The sequence below is a fragment of the Tachyglossus aculeatus genome, chromosome 24 (genome assembly GCF_015852505.1).
Source record: "Tachyglossus aculeatus isolate mTacAcu1 chromosome 24, mTacAcu1.pri, whole genome shotgun sequence".
Taxonomy (NCBI): domain Eukaryota; kingdom Metazoa; phylum Chordata; class Mammalia; order Monotremata; family Tachyglossidae; genus Tachyglossus; species Tachyglossus aculeatus.
In genome coordinates this window covers 14,388,998-14,408,923 of record NC_052089.1, presented here as the reverse complement: position 1 = coordinate 14,408,923, position 19,926 = coordinate 14,388,998, and the positions used below count along the sequence as shown (strand labels likewise).

At 39.3% G+C, this 19,926-nt stretch overlaps 1 non-coding gene across 1 annotated transcript; it reads right to left on the bottom strand.

Annotated features, from left to right (window-relative positions):
• Positions 1-4,046: 4,046 nt before the first annotated feature.
• LOC119945320 lies at positions 4,047-4,163 on the bottom strand. The gene has a single exon (XR_005456189.1). It is a non-coding gene; the product is annotated as a U5 spliceosomal RNA (small nuclear RNA).
• Positions 4,164-19,926: the final 15,763 nt, after the last annotated feature.

Genomic DNA, 19,926 nt, shown 5'->3' with positions numbered 1-19,926 from the left:
GCCTGGCACATAATAAGCACTTAACAATACCATAATAAAAATGATTATTATTATTTTGTACAGATTTATTACTCTATTTTACTGGTACATATTTTCTATTCTATTTATTTTGTTAATGATGTGCACCTAGCTTTATTTCTATTTGTTCTGATGACTTGACACCTGTCTATATGCTTTGTTTTGTTGTCTGTCTCCCCCTTGTAGACTGTGAGCCCATTGTTGGGTAGGGACCATCTCTGTATGTTGCCAACTTGTACTTCCCAAGCGCTTAGTACAGTGCTCTGCACACAGTAAGCACTCAATAAATATGATTGAATGAATGAATGATTATTTTTCAAGGCATTGCCTGCCTCCATTTTCTGATCTCTACTGCATCACTGCTGCACTTGAATCCTTACCCCCTAGTTATCTGGGTATGTGCCCTCTCCTACCCCAACGTACATATGTGCGTATCTTTATATTTGGTTGTTTCCCTTTGCCGAATATTTTACTATCTGCCTCCATGCTAGACTGTATCCTTAAGGATGTTCTATTGTACTCTCCCAAGAATTAATATCATTGTCTTCAAAAAATGTGCTATTGTCTTCCAAGGCCTAAAATCAGTGTTGAAAGTTGATGCCGTAGGACTTCTAATTAAGGAATTGTAATGATAATAATTGTAGTATTTGTTAAGGGTCTACTATGTGACAGGCACTGTACAAAGCCCTGGGGTGGCTACAAGCAAATCAGATGGGACACAGTTCCTGTCCCTTGGGGGGCTCACAGTCTCATCTGGTGTAGTCCAAAGTACTGATTATTTAAAAATCCTTGCAAATGCAGCCGGTTTAAGCACTACAAAATATTTACACAAAAACGTTTTTACCCTTTGTATCAGCTGAGATGTTATATTGTCTGGGGCCTTGTTTCCTGAATTTTTAAAATGCTTACTCTGTCCCCCTTGTTTTTGGTTGTCCAATTCTATCCCACCGCATAACCACTCTTTTGGTAATCTACTGTTGCCCATTCTCCTCATGTGTCCTAGTGAAGTCATGTAGAGCTGAGCATAGCTTCAGTGGTAGAAGACTGACTTCATTCCAGGAATCTGTTGTTGAATATAGCCCACAAATGACACAAGTGGAACTGCTTTAAGAGGTACATATAGTATCTTTGCAGAGCTGTTTCTCACATCCATACTTTGGGCAGCACACAGGTCTGTAAGACCTTCCATTTACTCTGAAGTCTAATACTATGCTGCCACCACTGCCTTTTTCAAAAGATTTGCTAGCTGTTTTGATCCAATCTTTTATTTCCTCACCTGTTGTTGTCATTGTACAGACTAGATAAATATATTCTATGGCAGCACTTAATTGTACCCAGTGGAGATCTTTTGTTGTGTGTACTGTTGCCATGTTGCAAGCTAATACATTACTTAAGCCTGGCTAGTGTAGACAGTTTCCTGAGTAAAAGAAAATTTAGCACACTTTCTATTTTTTCCTTTCCCAGGAACTTTTTAGTTTTCTCTTGCCTTGGCCCTCTGCTATTGATAGACCAACGAAATATGTTACATCTGGTGAAAGCTAGACTCTTCCTTGGAGTTTTTTTGAATTTAAATTTACTTCTGTTTCACTGCCATTGTATTATTCATGGTTCATAATTCAAATTTCCTGGGGAACAGATTTGGAAAACTGATAGTTTAAATATTTAAGTTTTTAGAAAACAGCTAAGAGTGAAAATCTGGTCTTCCGGAGTAAGGTTGTTACTCAGTAGATTAAAAACTAAGCAGAGCCAGAGATATAAGTTCATCCTATAGAGTAGAATGTCTCCGAACTCAAATACATTTTAGCCTACTCAAAGATTAAAGGTAACCTTCTCCTTTTTAAATAATATTTGTTAGGCACTTGCTATGTGCCAAGCACTGTACTAAGCACTGGAGTAGATCCAAGATAATCAGGTTGGACAGTCCCTGTTCCACATGGGAGTCACAGTCTAAATAGAAATTTAATCACAAATGGTAGGGAACCACAGAGGGCTCTGCTCCTCTATTGCTCTTTTTGTATTTATCTTTGCCATTGGCTTTTAGGTTACTTTTGGGGTTTTTGATGCTTCATTTTTCCTTATTTGTCTGTCACCAGACTCCTTTCTCAAACTTATAAGTAGAATGAGATCCGCGTTAGGGGTCATGGGCTGTGTCCTGTTCTTCTGTGTAGTTTTTCCCAGCATAAAGAACAAGTGCTCTGCACACAGGTGTTTTAAACTACTATTACCACTGTACTAGGAAAATAATAGAATTGCATAGTAGGAAAATATTTCAACAGATTGCTCTTCATTTTGGATTCTTAAAAAGATACAGTCAATTTTGTTATAATATTGGTAGGATTTGGATTTAAGATGGATAAATGCTTACTTTCTCGGCCTTCTCTCTATATAGTGTAGTTATCTCTAGTGCCTCACTTCTTTCGTCCTGCTAGGGATCTTTGACACTGAGCCTTCTTTCCCACCTATCTTCCTTTCTTTCACCCCTTTCACTTTGTTTTGCCTTTCTTTCCTTATCTGATTTTGCTGCATTTGCAGAATTTTCCTGAAGAAAACCTTCTGATAGCATGTCAAGGGATTAGTTTACCACTCTGCCTTATCTTTAATGCTTTCTCTTATTCTGTAGACCAAAGATATAGGTGGGAAGAAGTATTTATAGTCCATCAATAAAAAATAGTTTGAAAACACCCATCAGAATCATAACTGCCACTCTTCCCTAGCCCCCACTTTCCCATACAGGAAAACAATGTGATGGCTCTGAAATGTGATCAAAGAGACATTTGTCAGGAGGGAGCTTTTGTACAGCTTTTGTACAAAGAAGACATTTGTACAGTGAGTATCGGTACCAGAAAACAGTTTGAGGTGGGAAGACATAGAAAAGAGAAAATGCATTTTTAAGTGACTGAGCATTGCCCCCTGATACATTTCAGGAAGAGAAAAAAAGGGCAAAAATATCTAATTTACACATGGATGTCACTGCCTTCACCTCTCACCCACCTTTCTTATCACGGCCTCTTCTCCCACCACAGTCTCTGCCCTTTCTACCTCTGCAACTGAGCTCTCCATAACCAGAGCCTACTAATCCTGTCTTCCCCTCCCAAAACTCTTTTGCCAACTCCAGGCTCTTAGAATCTATCCTTAATCTTGCTTCCCAACCTCTAGCCTTCTTCCCAATCAATCAATCAATCATATTTATTGAGCACTTACTGTATATAGAGCACTGTACTAAACACTTGGGAGAGTATAACAGAGTTGGTAGGCATGTACCCTGCACTCAAGGAGTTTGCAGTCTAGAGGGGTTGCAGCCTGCAGTCTACAGGGCCCTACCCCTTTCTCTCCTTTACCTGCTTTTCCTTCTCCCTTTTCCCTCTTTACCTTTCCCTCTTTTCTTTTCTCTCCTTTCCTCCTTTTCTCATTCTTTTTGTTTTCTCTACTCCTGTCTCTTTCTCTTCCAATGAATCAGCCCTCTCAGCTAATCACTCCCTGTTAACTATCTCCAAGCCAATCGATGGAACCATGATGGAAACAACTTTTACTATCGGTACATAGAAATTACATCTCTAAGGTACTATTGATTCTTCTAAGGTAGATAACACTGATTAATCATTTTATTCAGCCATGGTAAAAAGGCACTGTTCTGGAAATCTGGAGGATTGGGTTTCAGTTCTAATTCTGCCCGTTTGGACATCATTAGTGATAAAGGTTTTTCACCCAAGAATCATCAATGGTGTTTTGCAAGTTGAATAGGCTCAGTTGGAATTTGGAAAAATAACTAATCAACGAGGCCTGTAGTCATTACCCAGACAATTGTTTTTCAGCACTGTGACGCGGCACTGGTACTATTTGATGTTTCCTTTGGTGAAAATGGGTCCTATGTGTTTAAAAAAAAAACCCAAAAATTGTGATGATGATTATGGTATTTGTTAAGCACTTACTATGTGCCAAGTACTGTTCTAAGCGCTGGGGTAGGTTGTCCCATGGGGGGCTCTCAGTCTTATTCCCCATTTTACAGATGAAGTAACTGAGGGCACAGAGAAGTTAAGTGACTTGCCCAAAGTCACACAGTTGACAAGTTGTCTCCATTATTCCTCTCCATGGAAATCTTTAGTAAAAGGTGAAATATTTATGCAATTTGAAGAGAATTGTACTCACTCTGTGGTGTGCAGCACTCCTGCAGCAAGTCCACTCATTGCACTCTGTGCCCCAATAGGACCAGCAGGGTAGAGAGACGTGTGAGTGCTGCAGAAACCTCCAGTACTGTAAATATGTCCTTTGTGCAGTTCTCAGTCCTGAAGTCTCAGTATTAAGATGCATCTGTCATTCGCAATGGGAGACACCATCATTATCATACTGAAAACACAACTAGGTTTGAACTAGAAAGAGAGTAAAATAAGGGAATGGTGCTACTAGTGATGTGCTAGAAAATAGGGATGAAATTAATCAAACACAGTAAAGGAAAGGACAGAAAGTAAATTTAGACAAAGCACATGTGCAGATGATTTACAGAAATTAAATCTTCTGATTCTCCTGTATTCTGTAAACAGCAAAGGCCTCCAAATAGCTCAAACATGCCTTTACTTCAAGTAACCTTAGTAGTTATTTGCAATGGCAGCAAGTTAATGATCCTCTCTGAGGACCGCTGGTGACCTTAAGGAAATGCACGTCTTAGTTTTTGTTTGAAATATGGAAAACAAAATGATCAGGCTCAAGGCAAATACATTTGCTTTTTCAGGTAACGTCACCCAATTAAGGAAGCTAAGGATGATTTGCACACTGCCTAAAAACAAAAATAAAAAAATCCTTCAAATCACCACTTTTACAATTACCTTCTTAAAACCAGAATTTGAGATTTTTCTTTCTCTGTCTACGCAACCTGTTTTGCTCTGTCTGCCTCCCCCACATGTCTATCGGTATTTACCAAGTGCTTACTATGTACTAGAGTACTGAACTAAGCACTTTCATAGGGTTACCATTTAAATAAAATGTAAAACTGCATTTCACACCCTGAGAACATGCTGTGATATGTTGTTCAGGCTCTCTGAGAAGCAGGAGAGCATAGGAAGAGAGAATATGAGACAATATTTCATGTATTTACAGAATCTGTAGTCCAAGGAAAACTTTCTTGTATTCCAAACTTTCTCAGATTCAATTATGGGTTTAAGTATGCCACACATGCGAGGAAGCATTCATCAAATTTGATACCCTGAAAGCCACTCAGTGTTATGATCAAAGGTAAGACACCCAGAAATCTTGAATTTCTAAGTATACCGCCTCAGTCTGGGATTTATGGCTACTCTCCTTAGACACTGTTCCCTAGATGAGGTGGCAGATCATGTTTGGAACTGTGTTAGGATCCAGTGACCATCGCGTAATACCTTAATCGCTTAAGATTTTCGAACCAACTCAAAATTTCCATAACTAAGGTGAATCATTCCGAAAGTCATCAGACGTATCTAAAATCCAAAATGTACCTGCACAACTTCCCATGGCTTTAATACTTTCAAGATGATCTTCCAAATTAAACTACCTACATGGAAGATAACAAATTTACTATATTTCAATTTAAGCATTAGTATTTTTGGAAATAAATAAAAAATAGTCTTAGAAATCCTGTGGCATATCTGGAACAGAAGTAGCATGGCCCAGTGGAAAGATTACAGGCCTGCGTGTCAGATGAGGTGGGTTTTAATCCTGGTTCTGCCTACAGGTCTGCTGTATGAACTTGGGCAAGTCTTTTAACTTCTCTATGCCTCAGTTACCTCATCTGTAAAATGGGAATCAAGACTGTGAACCTCCTATGGGACAGGGACTGGATTGAAAACAGTCCTACCCCAGTACTGAGGTAGATACTTGTGAATTGTATCTACCCCAGTGCTTAGAACAGTGAGTGGCACTTAACAAAGGAGGAAGCACTTAACAAATGCCACAATTATTATTAGAGTCATATGAGAAATCAAAACTCATTAGAGCTGTAGTCCAAAATGTCAGTTTAATTAGTCTTCTGTTACCCTAGAAGAAGCCAGGCTGTATTACTTGACTGCCATCAGAGACATATGGTTCATTAAATGCGTCAGGGAAAAGCAAAGGTGACAAAACATAAAATGATACTGAGGCAGTTAGCTTCAGATGAATGTATGTGTGTATGTGTACACACATACTTGTGTGATAAGTAGCTGTCAGCGTTCCTCCCTATCACAGGGCCATTTTTGTTTCACAAACAGAGCCAACTCTGATTACTTGGGGAATTCAGGAGACGTTTTATGAGGTGAATGGACAAATCTTGGGGTATTGAATCTTAACTTTGCAGTTTTCACTCTGAAGGTCAAAGGTGTAACCTTATCTTTCCTTCTTTATATAGGGTTTATTGGAAATGTCTTGTTCCTTTATTGCTTTCAGTTGTGGCTAAATGTAGCTGTCAGAAACAAAGCTGGTCCCTGAGTAATATGCTGCATTAGCTGAAGTTGAACAAACAATTCCTTATGCTGATCCAAAACCTCTTGGGGTTTGAGAGGTGCAAACTCCAAGCATTATCAGCTGTGATTAAATCTTGCTCCAGGATTAGAACATTAGAACATTAACCCTTTTTGACTTGAACATATTTTCTGAAAGTAATGAAATCTGATAGGGAAATCTGTGCAGATTTCATTACGGGAGTATTAAAAATGAACTCTGCTCCCAATGCCCAACAGTCACGGCAGCACAGATGTCTTTCACCTATTACAATGCTACTACCTCCAATAGCTCCAAGTGCCAAATGGAAAAGAATAGGGCTTCTAAGTCATTCCTTGCAATATTTTACTACCACTGGCCTCTTCCTTTATAAGGATAATTGTCTTGGTATGAGAGAATATTTGGTCACTAAATAGAAGAAACAGACCTCATGGTGGGAACACTGAGTTACTAGCAATGGCTAAGAAATATATATACTCACTGAAGGGTGTCAAGTCTTGAGTAGTTTTGAACCATCGGGTGTAAGTGTTTGATGGAAAGAATGTGAGACTGGGAGTCAGGAGAACCAGGTTCAAGTCCCATTTCTGCCACCGGCTTCCTGTGTGGCCTTAGGGAAGTTACAACCTCTCTGGACTTGTTTCTTCATCAGCCAATAGGAGATAAAATAGATTATGAAACAGGGACTGTGTCCAACTGCATAACCCTGTATGTGCCCCTGCTCTTAGCACGTAGCAAGCACTAAATAAATGCCATTATTATTCTTATTGATATTATTTCCCTTCAATGTTTGTGAATCTCAGCAAATATGCTATCAGGTCCAGGTGCTTTCTGATTTATCCAGTCTCTGAGTGTTGCAGTGACTTTGTAGTTGAGAACAGTGCAGGGTCATTGCATATTGGTTACATCAGTGCTTAGATCAGTGTCAGCACTTAGAACAGTGCTTGGCACATAGTAAGCACTTTACAAATGCCATCGTTAATTAATTAATTTAAAAAGTTCTATTGTTTGCAGGGCCTCATCTTTAATGAGACCTTTATGTCTAGTAATTCTGTACTATTGTACTAGTATAATATTGTACTATTCCAAGTACTGAGAACAATGCTCTACACCCTCAGTGGCACCTAAAGGGCCAAATAATGTGTTTAGTGATATGTAGAAGTTCTTGGTTTCATTTTGTCTGCATAGCCTTGGTTGTATTTCAGTTTGGCATCCACCTCTTGTGCCTTCTTCTTTACTTGACTTGTGTGTCTCAATGGAGATTTTTGTAAGCCTCTTAAAGAGTAACCAGTGCCTCTGTCTGTGAGTTTTCACTCATCTGATAGTGTAGTCTTTCTCAGTTTTGCAGTGTCATATCCATACCAGGTCAATTCATGTGCTATGAGAGCTGTTTTCTAATAGAGAGATAACTGCTTTCATCATTGATTAGCATTCTGATATTTCATGACATGATGGTTAGCTTTCTAAAAGAAGTTCTTAACAGTAACTTGGGAAAACTATTACAGAAAATGAAAACACACCAGGTTCGATTTACAAAAGGGAAATGCACTCTTACTATGTGCAGAGCACTGTGCTACATACTTAGGAGAGTGCAAGTTGTCAGACAGGTTCCCTGCATGCAGGGAGCTAGAGGGGGAGACAGATATTTTTAAAAATTGTGGATATGTACATAAGTGCTCTGGGGGGTTGAGTGTGAGGGTGAATTTAGAGTGCATAGGCAGTACCAAAGGGAAGAGTAGGTAAAATGAGGGCTTGGCTGGGAAAGGCTTTAATAAGACTTTGAAAGTCAGGAGAGAGTTGGTCTGTTATATATGAAGGGGAAGGGAGTTGCAGGCTAGAAGGATGTGGGAGAGGGATCACCGGTGAGAAGTCCTTCATAACTAGGGGTAGCATTCTTGCAAAATCCTGTGTTAAGGAAATCTTGTCCCATAGTTCAGGTTGTAGAGACACACAAACATATGTTGCATTTTTTTCAATACCGTGCATGATATGCTATAACCCAACAGGTTCATTTTACCGGAAGATATGAGGTGAGTCTTTCTGGCTTCTATTTTCTAATGTGAACTTTTTACTCTTAACCAGATTTGACTAGGCTGTAAGGTGGCAGTACTGTCTCCTACTCCAGGAGCAGGGATTGAAAATTGCACAGCTCCAGGATTGTGTCAAAATATTAATTATTTAATGTTCAGCCATCAATTTCCTACCAAGAACTTAGCCAAAATATATAATGAAAAGAGACAATCAAACATTTAAAAACTCAGGTTCTAAAATTCCTTTGATTCATATATCAAATGCACTAGCAGGATGTACATAGTTAGGTCACATTTGTGTTTCAGTGCATCCTGGTAGCTAGATTGAGAACCTCATCAAAAAAACTGTACCATTTTAAATTTGCCTAATGGATGCCACTGATATTCTGTGATGAAGTTCAATTTTGAGAATTATCTACCTCCTATCAAAACCTGCTTGGCACCCCGGTGTGTGTTCAAGTGCCAGTCCTCATTTCACTCTTTGACTCTGTAGTCAAGCACGGTTTTTTCAACTGTAAATCTATTATTTTCCTACTTAGAGGGCACTGACTGGTTTCCAGAGAACAGATTTCTCTTTTAGAGTAATAAGTCCTTTCATGTTGACAAAAATACTTTAGGAAAAAAACAACAACAACAATGCGGACTGAAAAGCCACTCATTCCTTTCATCTTCTCAGTGTGAGCCAGCCTTGTAACTTGACATTCTTCAAACAAAACTCCACTCTTTGTGACATAAGAAAGGCTTTGGCAAATACTTATCCTTTGATATGATACTCTACTTGACAAAATCACAGGAAAAATCTACTCACTGCTTTGAAAGAAAGGCTTATTAGAATGCTGACACTCTGAAGTGTGCTATAACTCAGTGTTGGAACGAGTGAGACATGGAACACACCCATTGTGTCAAATTTGAAGTCCAATCTAAATGTATTAACATCATTGTTGTTGTAGCTACTTAAATCTTTTGCTGTGTTGTTCTTATAACCAGAAAAGATTCTTATTGATTCTGATCTGAGGTCAGTTTTTCTCCCTTCTATTTCCTAATGTGAACTTGGCAGGGGCTGAAAATCACACACTACAGGATTGTAGCTAGACCCTAAATCCTATCATTAACCTCAGCCTTGACCTTAGCCTTAAACCTTGCTTTAATGAGTTTTTTCCCCAGATATTGAGATGGATGGCAGATTGATTTCAGAATTGGGAAATACTGATAACCAGAATTTGTCTGCACTTGTAATTTAAGGCTTTAGTCTGCACGTACCTTCAGGTCAAGGATTATGTCTACTAAGACTACTGAACTCTCCCAAGTGCTCAGTACAGTGCTCTGTGCAGAGTAGGGATTAAAGACATATTACCGATGGATTGAGAGTTTTAGGTGAATTGAGACTTCTCTATAGCTGGAAGAGAACAAGCAGGCTTACAGCTATGGGAATAGCAATGAGGATTCCTGCATCCTCATCTTCCTGCCCCAGGGGACTCTAGTGGAAGAAATCAGGACCCACAAAATTCCTTTTTGAAAATGCTCACCCATTCAGGCATAGCCTGTGTAGAAGCAGCATGGCTCCGTGGAAAGAGCATGGGCTTTGGAATCAGAGGTCATGGGTTCAAATCCCAGCTCTGCCAATTGTCAGCTGTGTGACTTTGGACAAGTCACATAACTTCTCTGTGCCTCAGTTCCCTCATCTGTTAAATGGGGATTAAGACTGTGAGCCCACGTGGGACAAGCTGATCACCTTGTATCCCCCCAGCACTTAGAACAGTGCTTTGCACATAGTAAGCGCTTAATAAGTGCCGCCATTATTATTATTATTATTAATGCTATCAATAGTATGCTTCCAAAATATAACAAAAGTTTTAATAGGAATGTAGAAAAATTACTCAACTTACTATATGAGGAATGACTAAAATCAAAGGCTCAGAATTCCCAGCGTGCTTTACCTCTTACCCTAACTTCTCTAATGGTATTATTCCGGTGACTGTGCCACCCAGGAGAACAAATCAAATTGTGGAAGATTTATTTTAACAAATGGAGGGGTAAAAAGCACTGAGTAAAGTCAATGAGAGTTTTCTTTTATTGTTTTCCTTCTTTCTTTGTATAATCAGTTTGTCTTGTCTTTCCTGTTTGGTGCCAGCATTCTCTTTCTATCACATTCCTGGTTATAAAGATCCATTTCCCGTAATGGAATAAAAAAAAAATCTATTTACATTTAAAGGAATAAAACTTCCTTGTCTGTGATGGGAATAAAGTTTCATTCTCAGTTATGGGAAGAAAGAATAGTTCTCCTGAATTGGCATGTCAGAAGGGATGGGGTTGGAGGGACCACAGAAAATGATGAAGACTTTTTAGTTGCTGTGGAAGATTCTGCTTTTCCAGTGTTCAAAATATTTGCAGAATCAATATTTACCTTCAATAAGCAGCCCTGCCTTGCTGTTGCTTCTAATCCTCAGGGGTCCTGTGTCTCAAAGCTTTTTTTCTACAGTTCAGTCAGGGACTCAGTCAGCCACTGAATATTTCTTATGAATGTCAACAAAAAAGTTGGGGGGAATCTAGGAAAATCTATGAAATGATTTTAGTGACAGAGCTGGTTGTGGGGAGAGCAGGGCAACTAGCTAGAAGCCTATGGCCAGGCCAAGAGGGCTATGTAGGGGTAAACCCCTGGTAGTCAAACAATCAATAAGAGTTATTGAGTGCTTACTATGTGCAAAGCACTATACTAAGTGCTTGGGAGAGTACAATGCAACAGGATTAGCAGAATGTTTCTTGCCTATGACAAGTTTACAATCTAGAGGTTGGCAAACTGTGTGTTGGAACTTGTTTCCTTTCATGACTTTTCACAGAAGTCAGGGAGATGAATTATTTACTGATCTCAATCAATCAATAGATCTTTGGTGTTTATTGAAGACTTGCTGTGTACAGAGCAATGTGCCAAGTGTTTGGGAGAGTGCAATTCAATAGAATTGGTATAGACAATTCCTGCCTACAAGGAGGACAGAGAGATTCTGAGTCAGTGTGGGACTGTGAGCACAGTTGAAAAATGACCCTACACTGAACTGGCTGGCTCTAAACTTTGTACTGGGAAATCCGAGCTTGACTGCTTGAGAACAAGATTGGCAACGGGAGCTTAAGTAATGGAAGTGCCTCTCTTCACACACACCATGCCTGACTGGCTCCTTGCTGACTCCAAACTCTGAGCAAGCCTGATGTCACTTTGAAGCGGACCCAGCCACCAGCATATCTGGACCTCCGTCTATCAGGATATTCTCAGTATGCCGGTGAGCCAGTCCAGTCCTGATTTCCAGAATAAGATGAATGGGATGAAGTTCAAAATGAACCTAAACAAACAACACAAATTCAGTTTGGGCAAAGACAAGCAGTGCAGTGAACAGTCTGACAATAAAGATAGAAGATTTTAGACTGTGAGCCCACTGTTGGGTAGGGACTGTCTTTATATGTTGCCAATTTGTACTTCCCAAGCACTTAATACAGTGCTCTGCACACAGTAAGCGCTCAATAAATACAATTGATGATGATGATGATAGAAGATATGCTGTACATAGGTGCTCAAGAAATACCACTGATTGATCGATTGGACCCTTAGTGGGCAATTGTTTTTTTAAAAGCTAATATGGTGCTGAATTGTGTAAGCAAAAGAATGACGAACATGGGCCAGAAAAGAAGATTTGGGCTATGCTCCAAGCTATTGAGACAGATCGGTACAATGTCTGGTGAGCACTGCCTTTTGAAAAGAATGCAGAGAAAATGGAGAGGATCCATATGGAAGTAACAAAGGTGATTAAAGAGATGGAAACTAGTACCTATAACTGTTTTCAAGCATTTCAAGTTCTTTGTGGGGAAAAATGCTAAGTAGTTGTTTTACATGTTCTGCAAATAAAAAATAAGCTTTAAGGATAGCAGGAGAGATTTTGATGAGGCGCATTGAAGAACCACTTCACACTCAGTGGGATAAAACTTTGGAATGTACTATAAATGGAACTTGTATTTAAGAATATAAAGTCTCTTAACTTCTCTGTGCCTCAGTTCCCTTATCAGTAAAGTGAGAATTAAGCCCATGAGCCCCATGTGGGACAAGGACCATGGCCATCTGATTAGTTTGCTTAGACCCAGAGGTTTAGTACAGTGTCTGGCACAGAGTAAGTGCTTAAGAAATACCGCTAAAAATGATTAGGCAATCATCTATCTTGAGTGATTTATTCATTCACTTGTTCGAGGCAGAGAGTTGTACCAGAAAACCTCTGGAGTCCCTTAAAAGCCACTGTCCTGTTTCCGTAATGTCTCCCTTTCAGCTAAACAGAGTAAACAATTTCCCGGCAATCATGTCTGTTTGTGGGGAGTAGAATTAGGCTGGTCATCTCCTTGGCTTTTATCAGATAGTTGGGGGATTGCTAGAATCCCAGGCCTGCCAAAGCCTTGGGCAACTTTGGCAGATTGCAGCCTAGTGGAAAGAGCCCAGGCCTGGTAACGAGAGGAACTTTGTTCTAATCCCAGCTCTGCTTCTTGCCTGCTGTGTGACCTTGGGCAAGTCACTAACTTCTCTGTGCCTTATCTGCAAAATGGGGATTGAATCCTACTCACCCCTACTTAGACTGTGAGAACCATGCAAGACGGGACTATGTCCAACCTGATTAACTTGTATCTACCCTATTTACTTAGTAACAATAATAATAATAATAATGGCATTTATTAAGTGCTTACTATGTGCAAAGCACTGTTCTAAGTGCTGGGGAGGTTACAAGGTGATCAGGTTGCCCCCCGGGGGGCTCACAGTCTTAATCCCCATTTTACAGATGAGATAACTGAGGCCCAGAGAAGTTAAGTGACTTGCCCAGAGTCACCCAGCTGACAATTGGCAGAGCTGGGATTTGAACCCATGGCCTCTGACTCCAAAGTCCGTGCTCTTTCCATTGAGCCACGCTGCTTCCCCAGTACAGTGCTTGGCACATAGAATTTACTAAATACCGTAATCATCATCAGGAGTGTCATTTTGAAGTATAAATTCAGTGGTACATTTTAGCCAACTCATGGTTCCCCCAAGCATCCTGTTACTACTGTCCAATACATAGTTAATAATAATGATGGCATTTATTAAGAACTTACTATGTGGAAAGCACTGTTCTAAGCACTGGGGTAGATACAAAGTAATCAAATTGTCCCACGTGGGGCTCACAGACTTAATCCCCATTTTACAGATGAGATAACTGAGGCACAGAGAAGTTAAATGACTTGCCCAAAGTCACACAGCTGACAAGTAGAGGAGCTGGAATTTGAACTCATGACCTCTGACTCCAAAGCCCAGGCTCTTTCCACTGAGCCACGCTGTTTTTAAACTGGGTGACCTATTAGTCTGACCTGGTAATTTCGCTGCTATTTTGTTTTCAATTATGAGCTCTGCCACACCTATTCTTCTACCCATTTTAGTATGAAAAGGCAGAGAATAGTTATTGGCCATTGTCTCCAATACAATGCTCTATATATGAGACAATGGGAAACTGAGTTAAACAAACATTAAGTGTAATAATTTTTAGTCTTAACTACAGATGTTATTATCTGTGTCATGTGATGATATATTCCCAAATCACCTAAAGAATTATGAACCATGCTGTTTTTCCTCCCTGATAAATAATACGGGTGGATGGATTCCTGTCAAATGTTTGGGGTGTGAGTTCCTTAAATTTTGAACATTCACTTCTGAGCAAAAAGATCAGCTTTGTGGCTCTACAAGTAGACTTGCATGTGAGAAAATTAGAGTAGGGAATTCATTTGAAATTGCAGAGCGATAGCCAAAGGCATTTCATCATTAGTAAATATGTTCACAGTTTTAAAGTCCACCCAGTGCCTGTTCCCAGATTTCCAGTCACATGCCCCGATCCATTTATGTTAAGGGCTAGGAATGATCTCTCTGCCAGTCCCGTTTTCCCAAGAGCTGTGGGAATGTATTGGTCTACTCTTTTTTGTGGTTGTCAGCCATTCTCTTGTTCTTGCATATGGACTTAGATGAAAATTTTCAATTGATAGCAGACAGAAGACTAACGGATAGCTAGGGGAAAAGACAGTTAAGCTCTATCCAGAACCCTTAGAGGAATGCATTGTCAAGACTGTAGCTAAGAAATTCAAACTCTATGAAGTGCGAATGTTACTTTCCAACAGCTGAAAGAAATTCTCTTATTCCCCCGATAGAAAACACTGCAAGGGATGAAATGTTAATGCTGTCCTTAAATTCATTTTTCAGTCTGAGGCAGGAGGGTAACTATCAGTGCTGGAAGTCAGTTGCTGGGAAGTCTAGGTAGTGGCTTCTAGAGAAGACCATTGCTTGTTCTCTGAAGATATTAAGAAGAGAAAGGGGAAGATAGAGAGCTGCCAGTTTGATCCTGGGTTTCCTAATTCTTTATTAATGTTAGATTTTTTTCCTGAAATACCTGCTCTAAGTCAGCACAGCTTATCCAACAGGAGGTACACTGGTTCATGAGAGAGGAAAATAATTTAAATTAACTGAAGGTAGTGCCTAAATCCTTGTCACACTGGAGTTGTTACCTGTCCATGCCTTTCTGAGGGTAAATTTTGCAATTTCTAGTACTTGCCATCAATAATTGTTAAGCGGGGGAAAATTATCTTGAGTTAGTTATGCTATTTATTAAGCTCTTCATCCATGTATGTATGTACTCTAGTAAACACTGGGGTGACTACAGATTGAGTAATTCAGATGTGGTCCCTCTCCCACAAGGATCTGCATGGGGCTCACAGACCCAGAAAAAAAGAATATATTATAGATAATCAGTTAGAGACAATGGGAGCATTACAAGTTAAGGACGTAGTTAAGTAGAAAACATACAAACAGAATTTTGAGGAGCAATCTTCGTGTTGCTCCCTACTCCAAGGCACCAGCTTGGCTCCAACCCACCACAGCTTCCAGCTTTAGAAAGTCGAGAGGGCAGGCTTTTGCTATCATGGGCTTCAGCAGAGGGGAAAGTATGGCTTGGCATGAAGCAGCATGGAAAGAGCTAGGGCATTGGGAGTCAGAGGACATGGATTCTAATCCCGGCTCCACCACTTGTCTGCTGTCAAGTCACTTCACTTCTCTGGGCCTCAGTTACCTCATCTGTAAAATGGGGATTAAGACTGTGAGCCCCTTGTGGGACAACCTGATTACCTGGTATCTACCTCAGAGCTTAGAACAGTGCTTGGCACATAGTAAGCACTTAACAAATACCATTATTACTATTACTGTTATTATTATGTACTCCTGCAAGTTCAGGCAAAAGAGGGGAGGCTGCTTCAGGCATGGGTATTCCTCCCCCCTCCCCATCACCCCTGGCACAACAGACCTTGGATATCATGGGGACAGGGCTGGCCACTTTGACTACATACATCATTTCAAGGAAGGTTTACATTCCCAAGATAGTTTGACTTCTGTTTAGAAGAATTTCATCAAGAGACCATTGAAATAATAGCTATCCAAAAACAATAATATGTTGAGTGCAGCATTAGCCAAAGGTACAATTTACAATACAATTTGGGGTATGAAATTATCTGAAATGGGAGAGTCTTTTTCTCAGCCATTTATAACTTGACCTTGTTGTTAAAGCAAAGTTTTAGTATTTAAATGGCAATGGAGGCAACTTTTAAGTTGTAGTAATTAAAGATAAAATCCCTATCTCCCTCCTAAAAATGGAGCACTTGATCAATGAAGATAATTCCCATTACAATTAAACAGTTAGAAAATGTAAGCCATCTACAGGGGGAAGATAAGCAAAGTCTCCCATTTATTAAGTTCTTCCAGATGTCTAAATTCTTTCCTATTTGGTTTCCCATAGGAAAACTAAAAGCACCCTGTGTTTCTAAAAGTTCATTCCCTCTGATTCCTCTTAAGGGGAATGTGTCTGTGTTCCTTTCCTCTCTTCTCCTATTTATCTCTTTTTCCTATTTTCCTCTCTCTCTCTCTCCATCTATCTATAGATTTATAGAGAAAGGGGAGATTATCTATAATTGCCTCATAAACCATATCAAGCATTTCTCCCTTCATTTATAAAAAATACACCCCACCTCTGTTGAAAAGGAACAATGGGAAATTTGTCTTCCCAGAGAAGTTTACTGATAGGACCAGATTATTAGTAACATAAAATGGATACCACTGCAAAAGAGATCAGAAAGGAAGACATTGATGTATGCAAGTTATTATCTATAATATAGCAGGTATACACGAAATGACTGTATGCAATCATAAATCCCTGAGGACACTTTATCAAAAATTAAATGAGTAATGTGACCAAATTTCATGGATGCTACTGGGAAACTATTTGAAAAGACAGGAGGACAAAATAGTGGAAAATTTTCCCTGAAGAAAATTAGGAGTTTAGTTAAGGCAGAGTATATATCATCAGAAGTCAGTTTATTAATAAGGGAGGTCTTAATCTTGTCTGCTTTTAGCATCTATCAATAAACTATTTGGATTCTCAAGTTAGATGACGGCTCCAATACATCTTTAAGTATCAATACTAATAGTGGTAATTTTGGAAAGAGTCAATTACAATACAATTACAATAAAAGAAACTATGAGAAGGAATCCAAACTCAATTCACTGATGTTCGCATATATTCCCTAAGGACTGTTGATGATTAGATTAAGGATTTCTGCAGTATCAAGATAGGGTACCGGGTATGTCCTAAATATAGTATTTTAACTGCATGCTAAGGTGTATTATCAAGTTCTGCATTCTTATTTTTTCTGGCCACATTTTGTATTTTAGTTCCAGTCACAGTTTTGTTCAAATAGTAAACACAGGGAGTTTTGGAGCTGTTCCATTCATTCAGTTGTGATTTGATGTGCCCTAGGCATAGATAGAGAAAGTAAAAAAAGACCCAGGCTCCCCGTTCCGATCACTTGACAGCTACATTCATTCATCAGGGAAATAGCTCACCCACACTTTCTACTTTTCTAAATTTACACTAACATTTTGAGATTCTCTGGTCTAGTCTGATAGCTCTCAGCACATACATACATCTCTGCTGTTGAATTGGAAGTGTTGCAAGAATTCTCAAACTTGATGCTGTCAATCAACAGAGGAGCCTCACAAAAGCACATTGAAATTCCCAAGTCAGTGCAGAAGGAAAATCTGGAAGACACAAAAGAAGTGATGACTTAGTAAGAGAAAACCTACTCCACATGTTCTAATCTCAATCCCCAATGCAATCTTAAAGTTTGCCAGTAAATTGGAGTTTAATATTCTTCTCTCATACAAAACAGGTCAGTGAACTATCACGGCAAGCAGATCCAGATGCACATGTGAAAAAATGGTTTCCGGTTCACGCTACAGCACTGATCAAATAAAGGGCTTATGTTTAATACAAACACAAAAATAGGTCTCATGCATCTTTGCCTTCTCCAATTCAAATAATTTACTTCATCGTTTGCAGGATTCATCCATGTCAGAGTTTTATATTTAATAGGGGTCACTTTCCCTTATTCTCTTTATACTCTGTAGGATGATGAGCTTGAATAATTTCCCTTAAATTTAAGAATATGGAAATTGAAACTGTTCACCCACAGTTGCTAAGCAGAGCTTCACAATATATAGTCTGTCTTCCAGATGTATTTACTTCTGCTTCTTTTCCCTAAAGACACCTCGTAGAAGACAATGGAAAGAGCCCCAATACTGTGTTCTAAATAATAGTTACAATTTGGCTACAAGGTGTTGCCAGGGTCTTAGTAGAGTTTGGTGTCATAACACCATAGCTTGGGTTTACATTTTCTTTCTTATTCCTTTCTGTTCCCCTTAACTGCTACTAGAATTGGCCACCACCCACCTCCCTGCCCCCAGAAAAAAAAAGTCATGTTCTGTAAGGACAGATAACTCTCAAAAGAACAAATTTTATTTTCCAGTCACTAACTCCTGCCAAGGCAAAATTCTAAGAAGTCAGTCAAATGCAAAGGTCATTTTGGCCTCATCGTATACTGCCTGTCAGTGCAATGCATAACACTAAGTTATGGCTAGGTTTTTATTTTTTAAAGTTGTTTGAGATAAGTTCTGTATAAGTGCAAAGTGTTATTTCAAAGGCATCCAAAGTGCTTTGCAGACATTATCCCATTCATCTTCCCGGGTGAGGAGAGGACAGGTGATGGGCTCAAGGTCTGAGAATTTGGTAGCTTCCCCAAGATGGCTAAAGTGTGTGAATTAAGCAGAGTCCCTTGACTCCCATTCTTAAGGGTCACCCTTTGCTGCTCCTTACCATCTTAACAAAAAGGTAACGTGATGTCATTTTTAATTTCAATTATCAATGAGATTGGGCCCTCGTTTGCATTGGGACCAATAGGTATTTCCAGATGACCAAGTTAAATGTTAGTCAAATCTGTGTTGTGTCTAAGTTTTACACATAAACAACAGTATTTTGATGCAGTAGAACATAGCGTGAGAGAAAAGCTATTGGAAAGTATGTTTTAGAAGATCTCTTACAATTCTGCTACCAAAACTGCGTTACGTTTCTACTATTAATGCATTATACTCTTTATTTTCGTTGTCTATAACCTAGAAATCAGATTTATAAACCTGTGAAGACAATATAGATGAGTAAATCTAACACAGCATTTGTGGTTTAAAATGTTTTAAATGAGTAACAGCGCGGCATCGTGAAAAAAGCATAGGTCTGGAGTCCCAAGACCTGGGTTCTAATATCTGGGTTCTGCCTGTTGGGGCTCTGCCATCAGTGGTGAAAAAAATGCCTAGGGCATCCCATGAGGTAGACAGGCCTGATTGAAATGTAACCCAATTCTGATTTTTCCATATTCAAATCTTTGGCTTCAGTTCACCCTTTATTAAAATTTTCAGATGAAATGCATTCTCTAAACCCAACCTGGAAGGTCACACAGCAGACAAATGGCATAGCTGGGATTAGAACCCACAACCCCCATACCCTTATCTTGAATGTAACAAGTGAATGGTGAGCAGAAAGCATTGTCTTTCAAATAGCATCTCACTGATACTTTAAGCAAGTTGGTGATCTTGTCTCATAATTCGTAGTAGATAGTTTCTAAATCTCTGTAGGTCTCCAGAATGATAGGAGATCGGGATTGTTCCACCCTTTGCAGAAAAGTCAAAGAATCTTAGCAATCAGTGGTAAACATGATTTCCATGTTTCTAGATTGTGAGCCTGCTGTTGGGTAGGGACCGTCTCTATATGTTGCCAACTTGTACTTTCCAAGCGCTTAGTACAGTGCTCTGCACACAGTAAGCACTCAATAAATATGGTTGAATGAATGAATGAATAAACATAAGCCAGGGTTAAAGTGACCATATTTTCTATATTCAAAGTGATACAGAGTTCTGGGAGGTGCATCTTCCATATGGGTTGGAGTCAGTGGATTAAGACGGAGGAAAAAAAAAACAGAAAAGACGACAAAATAAAACAGAAACAGAAACACCAAAGAA